Here is a 6,000-nt window from a genome sequence, read left to right on the forward strand (position 1 = left end):
TTTTACAGTGCTAGGTAGCTGCTCGACTAGACCAATGAGAGTTAGGTTGAAAAGGGTAGGGCTTAGCACTCCTCCCTGAGGAACTCCTCGGCTGCTGTAATAATCAGGTGTTGGGCCATTCGCTGTCATCACGTAAAATGATCTCAGCTGTAAGTAGCTGTACACCCACATATATATCTTGCCACCAAGACCTACTGTTTCTAAAGCACTAAGGATGGCTTCATAGGTGACATTGTCGTAAGCCCCCTTAACGTCTAGAAACAGGGCGGCGCACAGTCTCTTACAGGCTTTCTGGTGTTGAACATATGTCACCAGATCAACAACGTTGTCGATTGACGAATGGCCGCGCCTGAATCCGGTCATGGATACTGGATAGATTTCGTAGTGCTCTAAATACCACTCCATTTGTGTTAGAATGATTCGTTCCATCGTTTTTCCCACACAACTGGCAAGTGCGATAGGACGGTATGAGGCAATATTCAAAGGAGATTTACCAGCCTTTAGAAGTGGAATGAGGCGACTTAACTTCCATGCCTGGGGAACAGTACCAGTCTGCCAGGAGTCGTTGTATAGGCGTAAGAGTGCCTTCCGAGCTTGGTCTCCAAGATTACAAAGGGCGCGATAGGTAATGCCGTCAGGACCGGGTGCTGAAGAACGTCTGCACAGAGCCAGTGCCGCCTCTAGCTCATCCATAGAAAAATGGCATTCCATACGGGGATCACGTTAGGGCGGTGGGTTGTCAAAAGTTCCCGTTCTTGATACTGTGAAATTGGAATCACCGGCAATTCTTCTACAGAAAGATTCTGCGACGTCATTCTCTCTGCATCGAAGGTGAAGTGCCAGAGATGTAAACGGGTGTCGCTGACCCAAGGTTGCGCTAAGACCCCGGAGAGTTCGTCATATCAGTGATAGGGGCTTTCGTGGATCCAACGACTCGCAAAAGGATGTCCAACGTCGCCTAGCCAGTTTATCCATGTGCCGCTGCATTTTCTTTTGAATGCGTCTAGCCAGCCTCAAATCATCCATGCACTTTGTCCGTCGGTACCTTCGTTCTGCACGACGGCGTATTGCTCGAAGTTTCTCAAGCTCAGTGTCGAAATCGGTGCGCTTGTGACTAGTCAAATGTGTATGCGTGGTATTCTGCAGGACATCCTTTATCGAGTCCTCTAGGTTATATGATGAGCCGTCGGTACAGCAGTCTTCCATTAACATTTTGAATTTCGGCCAATCGGTGTACTTGAGGCCTCTTGAGGACTTGGAGCTGGTGAAACCTTCTATACACAGGTAAGTTGGTATATGGTCGCTGCCCCGCGTTTCCAAATCCGAAAACCAGTGCACTTTCCTGATAAGTGAGCGAGAAACCAATGTAAGGTCCAGGCAGCTGCTATAGGCTGATCCGCGTAAATATGTAGGGTTTCCATCGTTACAAACGCAGAGTTCGTACTCCGAGGCTAAGGACACCAATTTTCTTTCTCTAGAGTTGTCCCTGGAGCTTCCCCATAGGTAATGGTGGGCATTGAAGTCGCCAGTGATCACCCATGGCCTTGGAGTCGATGTCAGAATACCGCGTAAGCGCTCGCAGTCAAGGCGGCTTGATGGAGATAAGTAAGCTCCGATAATCGTGAAAGCAACCTTATCCTTCTTCACAGTAAGGCACACATACTGATTCCCTTCATCAGGCGAGACTCTGTGGTGAACGTAAGTGAGGTCATGGCGCATGAATACAATAACTTTGCTGCAGTCTCTGTGAGTGGAGGACATAAAGCACTCATATCCTGACAGCTTGATTGAAGCACACAGGTTGGGTTCACAAATCACAATAATGGGGAAGCGGTTCACAAATACAAATTGTTTAAAGTCAGACATGTGCGACTTCAGTTCTCTGGCGTTCCACTGAAAGACAGATGCATTCTTGACTTCCGCTCGAAACGACGGGGCCTCGCTGGCCATGGTTTTACCTTAGAGCTGCAAGCACCGGACTCAGGGTGTCCAGCACATGCAGTGCGGTCTGCGCAGCAGAAGTCTTCATATTACTCAGTAGAACACGCATGGTACTCATCAGTGATTGCAGCAAGCTTATCACTTGATCTTCATTCATCGCATTACTGGTTTGAGGGGTCGTCGAGGGCGGCGGGATTTGATGCAGCTCCGAAGTAGGTTGGCGTCGTGGAAGAGAGGGCCACTGTTCGGAAGGCGCGACTGCTGTCCCTTCCTTCTGTTTGGCAGCATCCGTCTTCAGTGAGCTCGGTGTTTGTGGGTCGGCCTCTTTGATAGAGGATGACATCTTTCTATCGGTAAAGGCGTTTTTCCGTGATGGTCTTCGCCCACGATGCCGTCGTCGGCGTAGTGTAGCGGCAGCTTCCCTGTGCGTTGAATTGTCCCGCGCCATACGCCTGAGTACCGCGTGCTCGTTTCGCACCCGCGGGCAATCTTTGGATGAGGCCTCATGAGCGCCGTGGCAGTTTGGACATCGTAGTATCGTGGCACTGCAGGCGTCTTTTGAGTGAGACTCAGCGCACCGCGGACACACAACTTTGTTCTCACAGACACCTTTTACGTGTCCCATCTTGAAGCACTTGTAGCATTGCAGTGGCTTCGGTAAGTAAGGACGCACTGAGTGGCGAACACGGCCAACTTTGACATACGAGGGAAGGCTGTCTCCCTCGAACACAAGCCTCAACCAGCGTGAGTTGCCGAGTCTGGTAATGTGCGTAATGCGGATGCCTTCAGTCGCTGGCTTTATTTGTATTGGCAGGTCATTAGCTGAGATGGAAAGATCCACATCATAAATGACGCCAACAGTGCCACTACAACCTGTAGCGACCATTGGCCGAACTTTCACGTTGCCGATTTCTGTTATGTGCCGAAGGCTTTGCAGTGCGCTACGGTGCACAACGTCTACAGCAAGGACATTCTTTCGTGCATTGATCCTCACGTCTTTGATCTCATTCGGCGCGGTTTCCTCGAGAAGCACAGAAAGAACTTGCCTGTTGAGGAGTCGCAAGTTAGATGCAGGGTCTTCAGGCATAAACAGCATGGTGTGCGGCCACCGCTTTGGTGCAGTCTTAAAGGTAGAAACACTTGCCGACGATGCCGTTCGCAGCAGTCTTCGTTTTGTAGATCGATTCATGACGACCGTGAAGTCATCATCCGATGACTCAAAGCCGTCCGAATACAAATCAGTTGCCTCACTGTCGGTGTCGCTCGGCGCGTTGCTACGCTTCCTGGACGACGAAGTCCGGCGCGACGGTTGCACGCCTGGAACATTCTCAGGTGTGTCATGAAGCATCGCCGCAAAGGAGGGAGCGGCAGCTCCCAGGATTTCCAGGAAAGCAAATTGAAAACACTGAGACACGGGCACAAGCGCTCTGTGAGAGAATCACTTCGTCAGGGCAATGACACGATAGTAAATAAAAGTGGGGATGCATATACCGACAAAATAAAAGATAACAAAATTTCAAAAACATCACATTTTTGTATTTCTACGGCTTCTTTTTTGGGTCCGCATATACATGCCTGCCTTCTTTTATCATAAATCTGCATCAACTTTGTTAACACCCCGTCATTCTAAGCACACCGTTGCCGCTTCTCTCCTCTTCCACGTTGCCCAAAAATATACATGCAATTTACATTATTAGACATGTCAGTCAGCTGCGCAAAACTTCGTTTTCCATCGGATATTGTTGAACGAAACATGGACAGGCATTGAAGACACATTGAAGGCTGCACAAGCTCACTCTACACAAAGAGATGCTGCATCGCGATAATAACGTGGAATATTTTACTTCATTAGATTTCTTTTTATCCTTCTCTTATGGCATTACAACTTCAATTCATTCGTAAACTTCCGTAGGACGACACATATCATGATCCACTCACAGATAACACATCTGAGCAAGTGTCTCACACTTCGAGAGAGTTAAGTTGTAATTGGCTGAATCACTAACAACAATGAGAATCTTAAATATAGGCACATCCTTGCATATAGTCTTATGCCACTGCTCGTAGTAGTGTGGTACCTTTACTACTTCGAACAACACAGGTCGTCGCAAGGAAGGGGAACACAAATGCTTCGACGCACATGTCACATTAAGCCAGAAAGATTGTATTTTCTTTTCGCCGGATTGCCAATAGTTGTGTTTCACTCACACATTTTTTGTTTTTGGAATAGTGCATGAGTCCCATACCAAAAGCGGATTGTATTTGAGATAGAATTTCGTTCACGTGTGCTTTAAAAGCCCATATTGTCTATCTAAAAAATTTTCTGTAATCGAGAAAGTGTGGGCGCAACGTTCACGTAACAATATTTTTCTTGAACGATGGTAAAAACAACAACGCACAATATAAGACACATTACTCAAGTACTGAGGCAGTAAAAAAAGCTGCCGCCGTTTCACGGCAACGTGACGGGACGCGATCATATGACACGTGACTCGATGCTATGGCACGATGACACGTGACACGATGCTAGCACCCTATATTCACCCCACGAAAATCCACAGGCTGACAACTAGGGTTTCAAAATCGAATGTAGCGCCCAAGGTTTCGACAAAATTGATGTCAGTAGAGTTGCAAAATGTGTAAAAATAAGCACTCGGAACTTTATCAGTGTCCCCTTAATGAACAAGAAATTCAGTTTTTGGTGAATTCAGGTTTTTGGTGGATTTTTGGTGGAATTCAGTTTTTTGGTGTATCCATGTGCTGTGAACATTGGAATTGTTGATGCAATGTGATGAGATAAATCAGCACCTGAATGTCGGCCTGGGCACTAACAACGTGTGAAATGTGGAAGCGGTACACTGTGGATTCAGTTTTGAAGGCGCCACTAAAAATCATTGTGTATACACGGAGAAGCGGCAGAGTAAATGCACTCAAACGAGGCTCCAGCACTAAACGCAGCTGTGCAAAGGCGTGAATGAATTCGTGATTCGTCGCCTATATTTGCCGATGTTGACTATGATGGGCTTGTTCGTTGGTTTCATTGAAAGGGCCACTTCATAGTCTCGAAGTGCACCTGAGTAGTCCCTCTGAAATGAAACGTGTAGCATGCCATGTTAGCTAAATGAATGCGCTCAATGGATGCATTCTTCAAGCAGAAGTGGGGTTCTAGTAATTGAAAAATAAGGAATAAGGAACAAACTACTGTGAGTGTCCTTGAAGGCTATAATTGTTTTGCCAAAGTTCGCAAATTCAAAGCCCACCTCCAAGTGTCTGACCACAGCAAAGTTCATATTAGCAATTATTTATTTATTTATTTGCATACACAAGGACACAGGGGAAAGAAGGAGAGAGCAAACTGTTCTAACTTGTTCTAACACACATAGTTTAGGAGTGTTCATAAACACATATAATTGTAGGCTGTAACGTCTCCTTAACGCCTACGTTTTTAGAGCGTTTCTAAATTTTCTGGAAGGGTGTTGCGCATGCGACAAAAATACACTTTCAAGGGTGTATTTTTGCAGTGATTGGTTTCATCAAGTTATTAACATAAAATTTGTTCAGCTGCCTTCCTAATCTCATTTCATAATTGGTATTGGAAAGCTTCAATATTACTTTGGCGGATCCTTCCCATTTGACCTATAGCTTGTTCTTTATGGATGGCTTCAACAGCATTACTGAACTTCATACTTCAAAGGGGTGTTCCTTCGCCTATTTGTCGTAGTGTTGGTTAGACAACACTTGCGCAGCCTTCATGTGCCATTCCACAAAATCTTGTGTACTTCCAAGCATTTCAAGGAGGTTGAGAGCATACGCAACCATAGTAGGGTCCTCATCAAACTTCTTCCAGGTCTCGCGTAGCATTCGCAATTGTGTTCTCTTATTCCTGCCATATACAAGCTCTACAGGGCTAAAGGCAGTGCTTTCATAAGGATCTGATCTCAATGTTAACAGGAAGGAATAAACGCTTGCCCGTCGCATTTATGCTCGTAGCAAAGAGCTCTCGGTATCCGTTTCAGAACGGAATGCATTCACTCTACTGGATTAGATTGCGGGTGATGC

This window comes from Rhipicephalus microplus, unplaced genomic scaffold, assembly GCF_043290135.1.
Source record: "Rhipicephalus microplus isolate Deutch F79 unplaced genomic scaffold, USDA_Rmic scaffold_17, whole genome shotgun sequence".
Taxonomy (NCBI): Eukaryota; Metazoa; Arthropoda; class Arachnida; order Ixodida; family Ixodidae; genus Rhipicephalus; species Rhipicephalus microplus.